This window comes from Polyodon spathula, chromosome 5 (assembly GCF_017654505.1).
Source record: "Polyodon spathula isolate WHYD16114869_AA chromosome 5, ASM1765450v1, whole genome shotgun sequence".
Classification (NCBI taxonomy): Eukaryota; Metazoa; Chordata; class Actinopteri; order Acipenseriformes; family Polyodontidae; genus Polyodon; species Polyodon spathula.
In genome coordinates, this window is record NC_054538.1 from 62,779,600 (window position 1) to 62,799,012 (window position 19,413).

A 19,413-nucleotide genomic window follows, 5' to 3' on the forward strand; every position below is an offset into this window, starting at 1 on the left:
AAACTTCCTGTCACATGTGAGCATCATAAGCAATGTATTTCTCTGCCGATGTGCTGACTGCTGCTTTAATGAGGCCCTTTGGTGGCTGTAAAGAAAGGAAAGAAGGGGATTACAGGAGTTATTCGGGGTATGGTCTATTTGTCTTACAAATTTCACACTAACTACCAATTATAGTGCCATAAACCTTCTGGCTACTTCAAGCTTTATGCCACATAATGCATAAAAATATATATGCTATGATAACCTTTTTTACTATTATCTGACTGACTACAACAGCTGATGCAAGTAACATATTTAATGAGGCCAATAATGAGTTTTATATAAAAGTAGCCTATACGATTGGTACTACAGCAGTTGTACAGCAGAGAAAGGGCAAGGCATATTATTGGATGCTACACACACAGTCTTCATCCAAGGAAGAAGTCCCCAATGATAACGACAAAATATCAGTCACTAAAAACTGTAATAAATTGTATTTTGTCAACTACTTTTTTTCTTAACATTGCAAATATGAAATATTACTTACTGAATAAATACTAATCTATCTCTGTTAACATTCCAGTTGCAAACACTTACAGGTTAAACAGCTAATTCTATTAAAAAAAAAAAAAAAAAAAAAAAAAAAAAAGAAGAAGAAAAAAAAAACGTAGAACAGGTAAATGCATTGATCTTATTACAATTAACTGATCTATTGGTAAGGATGAGTTTTAAAAACAGGAAGAACACTTGAGAAGTATGTGTGTGTAAAATCAATATTTGAAACAATACTTTGTGATATTTAAAATGTCGGCCCGAATGTCAGTGGGTAGCAGCTCATTTGCTTGTGAATGTCATCAATCACAAGTCTAACAAGCCACCTAAAATTATGAGCTTCCATTGCAGGTGTCCCATATAACAAGCATTTACAGACTAATCTTCTGCCCTACTTACTGGACTCAAACCAGCTTATTCTGCATACTTGGACTGGATTCACTAAAATTTATAAAATTTGTGTGCAATATTTATCCTTTTGCATTCATAGCTAAGTTTTAATCAAATTCTTACCAATAAATATTAATGACCTAGACTTGTTTGGTGTTTCTTTGGTGATTGCCATTTAATTAAATAGATTATTAAAACATATCTCATTATCTTTATGCCATTTCATACAAAATCTGTAATTACATGTTCTTATAACACTATTATGATTGCATAGGGTGACCATATGCAATTAATATTAATATTGTGTATTAATAACATCCATTATAATACATTTAAAGATGCATTATTAATGGATCCTTAAACTACAGTGTATCTTAAATTGTGTATACAGAAGATTTGAGATGTTAGTACAATACACGCCAGTATCATAATATGAATACCAGCCTTTTTGGATCTTCCTGCTGTGTACTGCTCATTTGGAACTGCTAATGCCATATGTGGATGGTAACATTTTATTCCATGAGTTGGAATGTGTTTTAGTGTCCAGTAGGTGGCCTTAATGTACAATATTAATTTATTAACATGAACAGTACCTGCTAATGTATTAATGCAGGCCAAAAGGTCTTAAGAGCTTCTTTCCACAATGGGGCATTTAGGAGGTGTGGCACAAACTGTACAAACAGGTTTTGATATCAAACCCAGCATATAAAGGCATGGAATCCATGATACAAGCTGTAGGTAGCAAATTATATGCATTACCGTCAACTGATTTCTCTTTGGAAATGAGCATGGGCATGGGTGACATAACCTAAAGCTGCAGCTATTGTAAGAAGGAATAACAATTTTGAGAGCAAACTTAACAGGACAACAATTAGATGGTGTGCTGACACAGAGAAAGACCTATTTGTCAAGGCCATGCTATACTTTTAACACAGAAAGCAAAACAGACCAGTTAACCCTAAAACCAGTTGGTTTACAAAAAAGAATACAACTTTGCACAGCAGTAATTTGCACCAGCAGGTACAGTACCTTACCATGTGCTGCTCTTAATGTGCAAGAGAATGCTTTTAATCTATTTTTTAAGTCATTAAAACCATTCTTTTATAATTCTTTTTTTTTTTTTTTTTATCCTTCAGACCAAATAGCATATACAAATAGCAAATAGCTCCTTTATGCTTCAGACCAAATAGGATATACATTTACAAGCAGGTGTCTCTTCTTGCAGAAGAACCAAGTTACAGTGCAAACAATCTAATTTTAGCATCTGCGTGGTGATTGAGGTAAATTTACTGATCACTGGTGCATTGAAACAATCAGCAGGAGCTTTCAGTAGCATTAGTCTATTAAGGCAGGAAGACTTCATGTGGTTGTTAAGGAAGTATCAAAAGCAGGCCCGGGAGGTGGGGATTTTGACAAGTAGTCAGTAGGCCCCTCTGTACATGTTAAACCGTTGTTTTCTGCTCAACTAAGCAGCAGAGAATTGATATGTTAGCAATGAATTGCAATGACAATTAAATTGTAACTGACCTGCATGTTACCATCATTATGTCTTCTCTTTTTACTGCTTTCCCTGTTATTTAATCACACAGTATGTGGGTTTTTATTAGGCTGTAATGTTGAAGTCTATATCTGTTGGGCAATAAATGTTTGACTAGGGTATCTAGCAGAGTTCACGCACCAGCAAAAACATAAACAAAAAGGGTTTGCTGTTTGCTGAATCACTGCTGGTTTGCTGTCTTATCTGGATCACTGTTCTTCTGTGGATGAATGCGTTTTCATAAAACTTGTACTGCACTGTAGTTGTACATGCAGATACTGTGGCACTTTAGAGGGTAACATTTTTATTTTGAATGAAGATAACAAAACACACAAAGTACAGGTTTTGTGAGTTAACTGATAGAATCCAGCACATTTCCATATGCTTTTTGGCCTTTTTGGATTTTTAAATGTAGTATAATCTTCATTTTCTTACCTGTTCAATATGCTATTAGAAGTATTTCCTTATTGTCCGTATTAATTTATATTCAATATGCTCAATTATTAATGTAGCAATACACTCCAAATGTAATTATTAATGTGTAATTCAGTAAATTGAACAGGACCAAATATTTAAAATATTGAACCACTCTATTCACGGCATCCTATAGATCAAAGCATAGGAATATAGCCATTCTTGAAAAAAAGCATCTATAACTGAGTGTATACTTTTCCAGCGACAGAGTTAGGGTGAATAATGGGACCCTTGCTTGAGCACAGAAATGCACACACTTTAAGGGAACACGTGACTTCTTGGCTGGAATGCACGCTTAGAATTCAAGCTCTGTCTGTATAGTTCTCTTGCAATACATCCAAACAAATTAAGCACCCTTACAAATTGAAGCTAAATATGTGAGCACAACAGGGAAGGGGAAAACCAAAGCAGATTTAAGATTCCCCCTTAAAAATAGGTTTAAAGACACTTCATGTCTCACCAAGGAAAGCTTGAACAATGGCATTTTGTCAGCACTACAACAACAAACTATGATCAAACAGGTGGTACATGAAATGCTAGAAGATGTATTCTCTCCACAGAAAAACACGATTGAGATCTCCAATGCTACCATTGTGGAATTAAAAGACAGCTTTGCTAAGCAGAGTCTTTAAAAAAACTTCAGGGTTGAAACGACACCATTCAAGCCACAATGCATTCTCTTAAACAAGACACCAAAGCAAACAACAGACAGAATGGCTGCGCAACATATTAATAGAAATGTTTGACTGGAGCTGCAGACATAACCTGTATTTAGTAGGTTTACCAGAATCAGAAGAGGGCTTCAATACCATTGACTTTCTGCAAACCAGTCTACTGAATGGATACCCTCTCTGCAAGGTGGCAAAATTGAAATAGAGAGAGCACGTAGACTCTACAATGACCATGACATGAACGGAGACCGCCCCTGGCCGTACCCTGATATTTTTTTGCTCCATTGCTCTGACAAGCAGAGAATTCTTCAAGGGGCAAGAGAGCTGAAATCTCTGATAAGGTACAGATCAGCAAAATTACTCTTTTTCCCAGACATAGCAATAAAACCATTCAGAAGAGACACTTGCACCAGTAAGGAAGCAGATGTCAGCAAAAGGGCTCCATCCTTTTATGATTTACCCTGCATCTCTTCAAATCAACGGGAATGGCAGACCTTGACCTAATTCAATCTGTGAAAGACGCAGAGGAATTCCTTGCAAACCTGGAAATCACCAATGTCACCTCAACATCTGAAGCCATGTCATCGGCCCCATCCACAGAGAACATGGAAGCAACTCACTGTGATCGAAACAATCTGGATTACATGGACTTTATATAGGTAATTTCAACTGATTATGCAGACTAAGATCTTCAATTTATGATTTATTTTTGATCTCTACTATGAGAATACATCTGAATCTAACCACACAGGTAATTACAGCTTTAAATTGGTTTATGTCTTTATTTTAGTCAAGTACTAAAGGTGTATGCACTTTGTTTAAGATTTGATAACTACTTTTGTATACATTTATGTTAATTGTAAAGTGCTTTACACTTCCATAAGGATTGCTAAAGTACAGCCATGCATTGCTGTCATAGAGTCACGGGTCCCAATAGCTTTGAGTTTTCTCCAACCAGAGAGGCTGGTGTGATGCATTTTTTTTTTTTATTATTACTTTCTTTGGTTAATAGTGTTTTGTTTACTGCTTTGTTCTTTGTTTTTTACATATATCCCACATGTAATATTGTACCCAGCTTTCTACATATTGCTGTTTGTTTTTCTTTACTACTTATTGTTAGACTCTTTATGTCCGGCAGAGATGAGTATCCAATCGATACCCCTTACTCATACTGATCATGCTTGATATTAACATTGTTTCCTGGTATGAGCAAGGTCTGAATTCCCCAATTAAACATACAAAGTGCCTAGAATATCTCCACCACAAAAACATTTCTATAGCAGTTATCCAAGAAACACACTTTAAAATTAGTGACGTCCACCAATTTCAGAGCAAATTTTATAAAATTGCAGCTTACTCCTGCGTTTCAAATAAAACCAAAGATGTTTTAATCCTCATAGATAGGAAACAGCATTTACTTATAGATTAGTCTGGTGGGGATGATTCTGGGCATTTTGTTTACTTACGTACTGCTTCAACAAAACAAAAATCTGCATTGCATCAGTAAATGTGCCTAATGAACATGACGCAAACTTCCTAACTGGCATCTCAAATACTCCTTTAATTTGATCAGAATACTCATTCGGAGTAGGGATGACTTTAATGCAGTCTGAGATGTTATGTTAGACAGATCAGCCCCCCAGCCCTTAATGCAGAATAGACTGGCCTTGTGCAACATTTTTTTTCAACTAGGCAATAGTTATTAAATATTAAATTAAGAGTTCTTACACTTAACTCAGATTCAGCAGCACATCCACAATCTCTATGGGAGGTGAACAGATGTTTCCAGAGAGGCAATTGCACTACATTTCCCCCTCACCTGTACTCTTCATGAAATGAAAGTATAATAGAATTAATAAAACATATTGTGATCAAAAATTGAAATTCTCTGAAAAAAAAAGACAAAAATCTCTTGAACTTAAAACTATCAAATTAACTTAACTCCTTATTACTAGCTAGCGCTGAATTTATCCTGCACCGCACCAGACAAAAATATTATTCTGAAGGAGAAAGATCAAGCAGATTGCTTGCTTTAAGGCTGAAACAAAATTAATCCCTAGCTGCCATTACTGCTATCAAAATAAAATCAGGACTCTTCACATCTGATCCTGTAAAGATCAATGGTGCTTTCCAGATGTATTATTCCCATTTAAATAAATCTGAATTTCAAACTGACAATACTGCCTTTGAAAGTTGTCTGAATAACTTAGATTTTGCACAAAGTTAGGTTCTGGATTCCCCCCTCACACTAGAGGAACTTAAATAAGTGCTCTTATGAATGTAAAAAGGCAAAGCTCCATGATTAAATCGGTTGCCACTAAAAAAAAAATTATCAAATTTTGGGACATAGTAGGTCCCCTTATTAGGGACTCTGTTAATTACACCCTTGAAACAGGCTCCTTCCATACAGAACAGAAAACTGTTCTCATTCCTCTCTTAAACAAATATTCACATGAATGTACTAGCTATAGACCCATCTCTCTTATTAACGCAGATATAAAATTACATGCCAAAGCATTATTTGCCAGAATAGAACCCTATATAGTGATTCTGATCAGTTTTGACCAGACCATATTTCTACAAGGCCACCTAGCCTCAGATAATATCATAAGTTTACTTCACGCAATACCTGCTGCTGAATCATAACCCATTTGCCGTGTTTTCTTTAGATGCCAAAAGGCCATTTGATCGGCTAGAATGGGACTATGGGCAATTTTAGAGCATTTTGAGTTTGGTCATGGCTTTATTAATATGATAAAAAAAAACTCTCTATAACACTGCTGTAGCAGTGGTCCAGTCTGGAAACTGACATTCCCAACCTTTTTCTTTGGAAAAAGGGACATGACAGGAGTGTTTTCTTTCCCCACTTCTTTTTGCTCTGTCACTTGAGCCTTTGGCTGAGGCAATCAGGGAAGACCCCATGCTTTCTCCTATCAAGATCAAGGGGACTAAGCATCACATTTCTCTGTATGCCGATGACATCCTGTTATACCTTTCCGACGTCCCAAACTCAATCCCACAGATCCTGAACATATTTAGTCTGTTTGCAATACTATCTGGATACAAAATGAGCTGGTCAAAATCTATGCTTATGGCTCTGAATGCATCAGCCAGAACCACTGCACTCCAACCCACTATTCCTATAAGTTTCCCCTACCTTGGTATATCCATCTGCTGCACTTTTTCTCAAATCTGTAAAGAAAATTACCTGAATCTAAAACAAAGTCTGTCTCTCCCCAGTACGAAAATGTATTACTGGGCTTTTCAGATCAGGGCACTGAGGATCTGGTTAGACTGTAACTCTTTAGTGCCATGGCACCAGGTAGAGGAAAAAACAGTGACCCCCACACAGACTGCAGGACCTCCTTTTCTCTGGTGTAAAACTAAGAAACTGCCAATCTTAGATTTGGAACGATCATATCTAATTCCTTAAGGCTATGGGCTAATATAGAAAAGTACATTGGACAATCCCACAGATTCTGCAAATCATCCCCTATCTGGAATAATTACAATTTATTGACTGATATTCACCCTTTTGTGTCAGCTTGGTCCAATAAGGGCATTCATGTGATGAATGATATATTCAGTAGGACTAGACCGTACATTCCAGGACCTTAAGGATACTCACTCTCTCCCTGGCTTTTCCTATTTTATGTACCTGCGACTTAGGTCAGCACTTCGAGATTATGGTGTACCTTGGAATATTGCTCCTCCCTCTCACCCCATGGTAACTTGGATCAACCCTACTATCCTTCCTCGTGGACCCAAAAGTTTAATACTCTAGTGGTATGTAAGACATGGGACTGTGACCTTGGCAAACTAGGCTTTACACCTGATTGGGATACAATATGGTGAAATATTTTTACAGCTTTTAAAAACCCAGCACATTTGCTTATATACCTTAAAATAATTCACAGGACTTATGCCACTCCTTATAGACGTTTTCAAATGAACATTATATTCGACCCTGCTTGTACCAATTCTAAGCTCAGTATAACTGATACCACCTTACACATATTATTGTGAAGTTCTAGTCCCTTGTATCTTCCATTCTGTCCCATCTTTTACATACCCTCTGTGCTCTCTTCCTTTATCCCAACAGAAAATTTTACTTGCAGGATTTATATTACATGCATGGATAACTCCTAGCACTACACCACAACAGGTTTGGCCAGGTATGTTTAGGGACATTGTCCAATTAAAACACTCCACAGCTCATAGAAATCAGGCCTGCGCTGCAACACTCCAGGCCTGGAGTTTGGCCTCTGCCAACCTCTCCAATCTCTTAATAGCATAATGTTTTTTTTTTGTTTGTTTTTTTTTTTTTTAAATTTATGTAGCATTTATTTTTATTTGGGTCCTTACATGTGAGCTCTGATCTATTGTGGTTTATTGTTCTATTTTGATGTTGTTTTTTGTTCTTGTTTCTCAAAAATAAAAACAATTAATCACATAAAAGAAATGCACACGCTCATCATGCCTGGTCTGTACATAATACTTCCTCTGCTGTCAAATATATCAATCTGTATTACAATTTTCAATGCCTTATTTTTTATGGGGAGATAAAATTCACATATATTATTAGTAGCCTGTTATATTTTTATCCATGTATACAGTTCTATAATGTTTGTATTTAGAGATCAGTCATTCTTTTATATATTTATTGGAATTACGTATACAACAGTAAAGAATTGACAAATTGTTCATTTATTTTATATGGTACCTGAGAAAAACCCATTGAACGGTGATGTCCCATTCAAAATTATGAACCTCAAATAAAGAATGCTTAGGGCAGTGGGTGGCTCAATGGGTTGGCAATGTCATGTGAAGCATTTAACCTCCAGATTGTTGGTTCTAACCCAGGCTAATAGCAACTGCTTCTAGTGGGCTGGCGTCCATATCACACAAACATCATTATGATTATCACTAATTGCCATATTTCTTGGCAGTCTTATAAAGAGGCCAAAAATTGTATAGGCATTGGGACTGAATTGCCCTCTCACCCGAGGGCTGGAAAATGTCCAGGGCTGTTTGAAGAAGCTTGCATTGTCACTGCATGTGACTGGAGTTTCCAAGAGACTAAGTTAATTATTTTTATGCGTTCATGCAATTTCCTTCCTATTCATCGTTCCTTTGTGAAATATTGTATTCAATTTGCAAGGTAAAATCCAACTGCATTCTTTAATACGCGTCTGTTAGTATATGTCTTTGATATTAATTTACATTCTTTTATGCAAAAATGCAAAGCTGGTACATTTTCATTGTAACTGAGATCAAGAAAAGAGCAAGGCAGTGAAAGACATTAGTGTTATGATACCAGCTAGCATTAATGCATACCCACTGCATAAAGAATTATTGGGAATGACTATTGGTGAGAAGATGTACAGTGCCATACCGTGGCATTAGCATGGTTTGGGCTGGTTTACTGAATGTAACACAAACAGGAGTTTATGAGCTGTTACTAGAGATAAAGGAGGTGCCCAGAATTTATCACATTTACTCTGTCTCAGAATAAAAGTTTCCAAGGGTCCAAAGCTTTTTGTGGTGCTCTGTGGTGAAGTATGACAAGCCATTTTAACATTTACTTCACAGTACTTCATGTATGTATGTGTTTAGTTTTCAGTATAGTTTGTACAGAATATGGTTCAATAACCAGTAACTTCAAAATTTACTTTTAAAGAAAGGGTCACCCTTTGCCAGTTTCTATTAAACCCTTAATGTGACTGATACCTTGATACACACTGTCCTCTGGAGAATACAGTACTGAAGAGGCTAAATGTTTAGGATCCTACCAGAAAGCTGAACAAAGTTTTGTTTTTGTATACAGTAGAATGGCAAAATATGAATTCCTATTAGAATCCGATCCAAATGGGCATGAATAGAGCTCCGCTTTCAGAGATGTCAGTTTCCTTTGCCATATCAATCTAACATTGCTTGCAAATGACTTATTTTCCAGGACTCATTAAAAAAAAAAAAAAAAAAAAGCCTTGGGAGTAGCAATGAAATATAAAATGAGGAACTCGCTATTTTTTCTTTTCAGTTACTGTGATTGCATCTAAAGTAACTGAACGTTAAAACAGAAAGTTTGATTATATTCGGAATGATTCGGCCATTTTGCTTTTTTAGATAGAATCCTTCCTCTAGATTTGAGCCGTTGTGACAGGGTGGAAGTCCTGCATATGGGGAATTGTGTATTGTATTTGAGATTAATTGTTGAAACTATGGATTTGTGTAAACAGATTAATTGAATTATTTAATTGTGATGACACTCCGTTTGGGACCGCTACCTGTCTGCATGGAACAGCAGCTGAAAGCAATCAGCTGTTCCAGCAGGCAGGTGGGTGTGTCTCAGTGGAGTGTCATTATAAAAACATGCCGATCCCTAGGATTGGGGCTGCTACAAGACCTGTTGTTTTCACAGCACCTTTGAATTATGGTTTGTCATTTTGTGTTTTATTTTTAGTGTTTGTACAGTCTTGTACATAAGAACATAAGAACATAAGAATGTTTACAAACGAGAGGAGGCCATTCGGCCCATCTTGCTCGTTTGGTTGTTAGTAGCTTATTGATCCCAAAATCTCATCAAGCAGCTTCTTGAAGGATCCCAGGGTGTCAGCTTCAACAACATTACTGGGGAGTTGATTCCAGACCCTCACAATTCTCTGTGTAAAAAAGTGTCTCCTATTTTCTGTTCTGAATGCCCCTTTTTCTAAACTCCATTTGTGACCCCTGGTCCTTGTTTCTTTTTTCAGGCTGAAAAAGTCCCTTGGGTCGACACTGTCAATACCTTTTAGAATTTTTAATGCTTGAATTAGGTCGCCACGTAGTCTTCTTTGTTCAAGACTGAACAGATTCAATTATTTTAGCCTGTCTGCATATGACATGCCTTTTAAGCCCGGAATAATTCTGGTCGCTCTTCTTTGCACTCTTTCTAGAGCAGCAATATCTTTTTTATAGCGAGGTGACCAGAACTGAACACAATATTCAAGATGAGGTCTTACTAGTGCATTGTATAGTTTTAACATTACTTCCCTTGATTTAAATTCAACACTTTTCACAATGTATCCGAGCATCTTGTTAGCCTTTTTTATAGCTTCCCCACATTGCCTAGATGAAGACATTTCTGAGTCAACAAAAACTCCTTGGTCTTTTTCATAGATTCCTTCTCCAATTTCAATATCTCCCATATGATATTTATAATGTACATTTTTATTTCCTGCGTGCAGTACCTTACACTTTTCTCTATTAAATGTCATTTGCCATGTGTCTGCCCAGTTCTGAATCTTGTCTAGATCATTTTGAATGACCTTTGCTGCTGCAACAGTGTTTGCCACTCCTCCTACTTTTGTGTCGTCTGCAAATTTAACAAGTTTGCTTACTATACCAGAATCTAAATCATTAATGTAGATTAGGAATAGCAGAGGACCTAATACTGATCCCTGTGGTACACCGCTGGTTACCACACTCCATTCTGAGGTTTTTCCTCTAATCAGTACTTTCTGTTTTCTACATGTTAACCACTCCCTAATCCATGTACATGTGTTTCCTTGAATCCCAACTGCGTTCAGTTTGAGAATTAATCTTTTGTGCGGGACTTTGTCAAAAGCTTTCTGGAAATCTAAATAAACCATGTCATATGCTTTGCAATTATCCATTATGGATGTTGCATCCTCAAAAAAATCAAGCAAGTTAGTTGGGCACGATCTCCCTTTCCTAAAACCATGCTGACTGTCTCCCAGTACCCTGTTACCATATAGGTAATTTTCCATTTTGGATCTTATTATAGTTTCCATAAGTTTGCATATCATAGAAGTCAGGCTTACTGGTCTGTAGTTACCTGGTTCAGTTTTGTTTCCCTTTTTGTGGATCGGTATTACGTTTGCAATTTTCCAGTCTGTCGGTACCACCCCTGTGTCAAGAGACTGCATCCTCTGTGCGCTATCATTGCTGGTAGCCTCACATGACATTATTGTTTACTTTTTGTTTGTGTTTATTAATTAAATCCTGTGCACCTGTGTCAGCGTAACAACATCAATCTCCTTACCTCGGTCTCTTGTGTGTTCTCCTTGGCCGCCTGAGGCAAGTATACCAGGACACTACCACAGCTAGTTATGAAGATGCAGCATCTAAAACATCCACTTTGCTCCAGGCCAGCAAATGATCTATTGGCAAAACCCAATAATTAAAAAGCTTACTCACTGAATACTGTACCATTTATCTGATTAAAACTTCATGATTTATCATGTGTGGAACACATCAATATTGTTTCTAACTTTCAGCATAGATTACAAGTGCATTAAAATCCAAACCGTTAAGCAAACAATCACTATTGCTTATCTTGCATTATCTAAACACCTACATTATAATTCATTAGGAGCTCCATTACTTTGCCCCTGGTTAGCAGGCACTGTCTATCAGTGAAGCACATCAGTAAGGTATTAATGAACAATGTCAACTCATCTTTCAAGACAGTACTAGCTAGTCAGGGCTTTATTGCAATTATAAACCTTCAAAATCTTTTTTTGACTCTTATGTTATGAGACTACTTTGCAGTCAGTGATGGTGTTTGTCCCGCAGTGGCCCCACGCAAAGCTTGATTTCAGGGACAGTATTCCCTATTCCTACCAGTAATACTGCGCTACTACGATACCATGTCTTTCAAACAGGGCAAGAAAGACACTATTAAATGGATTGCATTTTACTACAGCAAAAAACACACTAACAGTGAGTGTGAAATAAACCTTTCTTGCTTTTGCAGAGACAAAGCCTACAATTATAGCTGAATAATCCAGTTTTTGGCAAATCTGGTGCACGATCAATATCTGCCCTAGTCCAGTCAACTGTTCCTGTGACATTGCAGAAAGTAAATCGTTTTTGATTAATTTCATTTTCAGGCAAGAAAATTTCTCCCCTGATGCTACTGTGACAGGCATAGTCATATGCAGATGCAAGGCAGTACTGAGGTTAGGATACAGATCCTGAAAATTTCCCTTGTATGTAGTTGAGCATCGCAAGATTTTTGGAGCTCAAAGAATGCAATTTTGGAGCACTGCTTTGCGACGTCTAATAGGGCTAGCACCAGTGGTTGGCAGAACTTATAAGGTGTGGCATCATTAATATTTCGTTCTGGCACAAAGCTGGCGCTTGGTTCTGCATTTTGAAAGAGACATCTCAGGCAGTGTTATTTGGAGCACAATCATCAGTACCAGGGGCAGAAGGAAGTGAAACGAGGAGAAACAAAATAAGAGCAGCATGAAGACAAACCTTAAGTATATATACCTATCTTTATTTGTATTTTATAAATCAAATATTTATTCATTTTGTGTTTGTTTGAAGGGAGAAGAAAAGATCAAAATAGAGTTTTCTGAACCTGTGTCTCTTTTACGCTGATCAGACAGCGAATGCATACATCGCCTCTGACTATCAAGCAAATTATAGGTGGTATCTGTCAGTTATTGCAGGTAAGGATAGGGGAAGACATAATGCATTGCCTGTTGCATTAAAGGTCACGGCTGCACTAACCTTTTTTTGCCATTGGTTCCTTTAAGAGGATTGTAAGTGCCACTGCAGGTATTAGCCAGTCAGCTGTAAGCGGAGCAGTACAAGAAGTTACTGCACCTTTTTTTATAAATATATAAATATCAGCTAGGGGTGGTGCACCAGAGGAGAGCTCAGTCTCACACATTATAGTACAGAAGAGTTCCCCTATTTCATTTCACTCTCACCATTAATGTAGCTAAATGGTCAATTAATCACCTAATCCTAATTATTTAGTCGGTAGAAGTACAGGATTTATAAACAATGCACACTTTCACATTGAGAATCACGGCAGTGACCTGTTTTATTTTTATTCACTTCTACTGAGAGAAAATGAAATGCCCTGGCTCCAATTTAAAACAAACAAAAATAAAAACAAACATACATACAATCCAGCAATATATATATATATATATATATATATATATATATATATATATATATATATATTGGCAGCTAACAAACTCCTACGGACAAGGCCAAAAGCCAAAAGTTTTCAATTGCATATCTGCAAGTGCATGTTTTCTTTCAGTAAATCAATAAATGGTCATTCAGCATCAATTGTGGATTCTCACATTTTGCTTTGCCTGCTTCACTCTCAATATTTGCTTTTTCCTTTTCACTGCAGTGTATTTCTTGTAACTAATCATTAATCTAGCTTGATACCCACATACAACAGCTTCTAAATTTCACAGCACTTAACATTTACAAAAATACAGAATAAAGTTCATTTTTAACATTCAGCATTTCACTCAGTCATTTTGTTTACTCCCAGTCCTTAAACAGAATATGTTCTTTACTCACAGTCCAGAATTAAATATATTATTTAATCAAAGTTCAAGACGAAATATCTCTCTTGCAAAGTATAAAAACGAGTTTCTCATCCAAGTTAAACCCTCTTACAGAGCAAGAATATCTTTTTATAGTCTGGAACAACTTGACTCCCTCTGGTAATAACGATTAGATTCTGGCATGCACCTTCAGTCTCTAATCCCTGATTTCTTCAATTTATTACTATCTTTGTTACTTTCAATGGTGTATAGGCCCTTCTGCATCACTGTACTAGAAAAATCTCTTTACGAGTGGTCATTTCAAAGTTTACAGATAAAACGATCTATTTTGAGTGTCTGTTCAGATTCTTACTGTACTACAACTAACAATACTTTGCACAAAGGAGACCGCAGCTCCCTGTTTTAGTTCCTCACACAAGTACCCCTGCTGATCACAGGTATGTTTGTGGCATGTTGTGTTTTTCACAATTTTGCCATACGAAATGAATGTTTCATTAACCTTTCAGAGGACATAAGCTTTTAGGGAACACTGGGAGAGACTCCAGTTGCCGCTACTGCAAGACAGATCAGGGAAGGCCTTTTTTATATGTATTGATTTAAATGTTACACTATAATAGTATTAATTGTATTGTATAATTGTATTACATATACTCATTTTTTTGTAGGCTATCTGTTTTTGTTTTCTAATTTTAAACCAATTTGTTTTTGTGGAAAGAGGACACATCATTATAAATGCCTGAGTTCACTAAAACCATCCATTGATGGGAATGGCATATAAGGTATGTATTATTGACTACAATGTAGTTTAGGGGTCCCCACTATTAGCAAAATCGCTTTATACTGAATCAATAACAGACAGCTTGCAACATTAAACAGAAGTTCATTTTTATTTTACAATCAGAACAATTATCTAATTATTTTTTAATTCCTTTTTGTCTAGTTTTATTTAACAATGTTAATTCAGTTGATATAATGAGATGTCGTTAATAGCGGGAAAAACCTACAGTACCCTGTATTTTCAAAATGATTTCCTTGCATAAGCCGAAACAAAAAAAAAGATGCTGGATGTTAGTTGAAATGTTTTTTTTTTTTTTTTTTTATTGGACTGAAATGTCTTTACATAACAAGAAAAATAAATTACACATACATATACCTATACATGCACCCTCTGAAGCATATAGAAACTCGACTCTTGTGGGATCGAGGTGCTGTCACAAACTCCTTGTAGTACTGCAAGACTTTTGGCCAGAAGCTCTGTGCCAGCCTGACGTCACTGTCCTGTCGCCTCATTCTCCCTTTGTTCTTCTCTTTTAGGGCTGCCGATGAGACAGAGGTATTGGTCTTCCTCCTCGACCTCTGTTGAATGGGACCTACAGAATAAACATTTAGGCTGCATATATTTGTTTTTGTTTTTGTTTGTTTACTATATAACTTAATTGCAGCATCACTAAAACATGTACATTATTAACTGATGTTGTGGTTTCGTAATAACCTATTGCACCTGCTTTTACTATGCGAAACAAAATAGTCAAGTACAGCTTTTGAGAATTTTTTTTTTTTTTTTAATTAATCATATTGGTTTACAATAAATACATGCATAAATAAATTAAAAAAAAAACATGATGAATACATATACAATTATCTTAAACGTTAAGGGATTGAAATATATAAGCCAGTTACACAATTTTGTGTAGCCAGCACATATCATAACAATTCTTTACCTTTTTTTTTTAAACTGTTGGAAAAACCAACAGTTTAAACATCATAAATGATATAAAATCGGGCCCCATAGTGCTTTAGTATCAATAAATACAATGCCAAGAAAAACTTTGTGAACCCTTTAGGATTTTTTAATATTTCACATATTTCAAACCTAAAATGTTATTAAATCTTTATCTAAGTCCTAATAACAGATAAATATAATCTAATTAAACAAACGGCACAAAAACATGATACTTTTTCAACATTTACTTATCCACAAATGATTCAGCATTCAATATCCATGTGCGAAAAAAGTATGTGGACCTTTAGATTCAGTAACTGGTGGCACCCCTTTGAACAGCAATGACTTCAACTAAGCGATTCCTGTAACTGTTGGTCAGTCTCTCACATCGGTTTTGAGGAATTTTGGCCCATTCTTCCTTACAGAACTGCTTCAACTCGGTGACATTTCAGGGCTTCCTTGCATGGACAGCTCGCTTCAGGTCTTGCCACAGCATTTTGATGGGGTTTAGGTCTGGACTTTGACTAGGCCATTCTAAAATGCTGAATTTCTTCTTCTGCAGCCATTCTTTTGTAGATCTGCTTGTATGTTTAGGATCATCGTCTTATTGCATGACCCACTGTTGGGTCAGCTTCAGCTCATGGACGGATGGCCTGACATCCTCTAGAATCTTCTGATAAAATGCAGAACTCATGGTTGTGTCAATGATGGCAAGCCGTCCAGGTCCTGAGGCAGCAAAGCAGCCCCAAACAATCACACTCCCACCACCATGCTTGATGGTTGGAATGAGGGTCTTCTGTTTGAACACAGTGTTTTGTTTCGCCGAACATAACATTTTATTGAGGCCAAAAAGTTCCAACTTTTGACTTGAATGTCCAGAGAACAGTGTTCCAGAAGTCTTGTGGATGATCTATGTGCTCTTTGGCGAACTTCAGACTGGCAGCAATTTTCTTTTTAGAGAGCAGTGTTTTCCTCCTGGCTATCCTTCCATGAACACCATTCTTGTTCTTTTTCTGATAGTTGAGACATGAACACTCATTTTCACCAAGGCGAGAGTGGCCTGCAGATCCTTGGATGTTACTCTGGGGTCCTTTGTGACTTCCTTGATGATTTTCTGGTTTGTTCTTGGAGAGATTTTGGTAGGACGACCGCACCTGGGTAGAGTGATTGTGGTCTTGAAATGTTTCCATTTGTATACTGACAGTGGATTGGTGGAGCCCCAAATCCTTAGAAATGGTTTTGTAATCCTTTCTAGACTGATGAGCAAAAAAAACAAACAGTTTTTCTGAGGTCCTCAGAGATTTCTTTTGATGTTGGCATGACGTGTTTCCACACACCTGTATGGTGAAGACCAAACTCACAAAGTTTCTGATCTTTATATAGGCTGGGGCCTCCCAAACTCACCCCTGAAGATCTACCTAATTATTTAAACACCTGATTCTAATTATCCCCTTAATTGAGCTGATAAAACTATGGATTCACTTACTTTTTCACATACCCTGAATCTATATTACTCATTGTTTGTCTAATTCATACATAATTTTGTTTCCAAAGACATGGAATTGGTTAATATAAACCCTATTCGATATTTAAGAAAAGACTGGTTTTGGTTCAGAAGGCTATAATGGTAAAACTATGGAATTTCCATAATTATCATTGGGGTTCACAAACTTTTTCTCAGCACTGTATGTGGATCTAGTGACTTGATTTTTGTTTCCTTTTAGGTAGTTGTCAGGCACCCATCCTGTCACAGTGTGCAAAGGATAATTCTAGTCCAGGTAGCCTGGCTGAATTTCAAAAATTGTTTTAGGTTTGGGGTCTGAATGGACCCCAGGCATAATGTGTTGGTGGGCCCAACCTTCTCGTGTGAATATTTCAGGCATCGTAATAGCTTCCTGGTTCAGGGCTTGTTTGAAAGTACAGAATTAGTGCTTTCCAATAATGTAACATATGTCCTGAACAGATGTTCCTAAGTGAACCTACAGCAAACTGAAACCAAGGCTTGAGAAGTGACATGAGTCAGCTTCTAAGTTTTGTTTGTTGCTTATTATTCAGTCACTTCAACAGATAGTGTTCCAGTTTCAATGTCATTTAAAAGTGCAGGCTTTGCATTTCCATCGATGTGAGGCATGCCTGTATGCACACTTTCTACCACTCCCTCATTCAATGCTTCAGTGCTGTGATGCGCAGCAAATTGATAGGGGTGTTCAAGTGCCTGTAACTCAAAAATGGAAAGAGCTATGAACACAGTCAATAAAGAGGAGGCTTGGGGCTGTCCAATAATATCACATGCCCATGGCATGTTCCTAGAATAAACTACAGCTTCCAGAATACAGCGGTGCCTTCACTTGTTAATAGACAGCTGTGTGCCCTGGGCATCTTATCCATTTTGCATGGCATAAACAACACATGCCAGTCATATACTGTGTTCATATACACATTTTTGTTCATTCATTTACTCCAGTTGTTAGTTATATGTTGTTTTATTACTGGGGTCCTACGGCTATTACGGTTATGTCACAAACTTAACTGTCAACAACTCGATTTATTTGTTCAGGATCAACGGCATTCAGGTCATGTTGGTAGGTAGAAACACAAAACTACTGTTCTAATTAAAAGTTTAAATTTTTTACTCTCAATAACCTTAGTCATTTTGAATGTTAAACGCAAGCTTTCAGACTCTTGACTGACCTCCTCTTGAAAACGTCACAGCTATACTGCTTTACTTAGTGTTAACCAAGTAGCTGTTAGTCTCTATGAATTTCCTTATTCCCACCCTCCTGAGCCATTGAGTTGTCAACATTCAAATTGAACCCGCCCCTGGGATCTGTACCAAGCAGCTATTGGTTAAAAAGCCAAGTAGTAAACTTTTCAAGTCTTCCGTTCATTGTAACTGCAATGCTGTAATAAAGTACGTGACTGGAGACGAAACAAAGACAAACTTAAAATGGCCAAAGAAAACGAGCCAATAGGAGGACAGTGTTCATGACCATTTTCTTTCAATGGAGTATTTTGAATGACTATATTATGTATCGTAACTTGTTCTACATGTCAGTGCCTACGCAGTGGTACACTTGCAAAGTACATGTATGGTTATGGATCTGATTAACAAAACAAAATGAATTTATTAGTAAAGCTGGAAATTGAATGCAATTGTACTCCACTGTATGCAACACTAAAATGTTTTATTTACTGGTTATTAAATGGTGCACTGTTTAATATTTTTCTTTTGCTTTTTATTTGATGAAGCAGGACTGTTTAATACTTTTCTTTTAAATTTGAACTAATACAGCACATTTGTAAAAGCTAGTACAACAATAACTATTGTCTAAGTATGGTTTTGGAAAGAAATGCAAGGAAGATATGTTCTTGAACTTGTTTAGGTACTTCAATAAAATACCAGTAGTTTATACAGATTTGATGTGCAATGTATAACTTGCTTTTGCACTCTGTTAGTTATTACTTTAAATATTTTGAAAAACGAATAGATTCTAGCAGTTTAACGAAAGCAATTGTGTTTGTGCCAAAAAGGATTTGTTTTTTTATTAAATATCCTTTCACCAATATTTTAGGACCAGTTATAACTTTGAACTATGCACTCTTAAGCTTAGTAAATTAATTTAATTGAAACATGCAAAAGAAAGTACATCTTTATTTTTTATATTGTGTACATTGCCATTGAAAAAATACACTGGGGCAGAGTTGAGATGGCATTGAGTTATTATATTTTTTTTTCCTGCCAGTGCAGGCACACTGTTT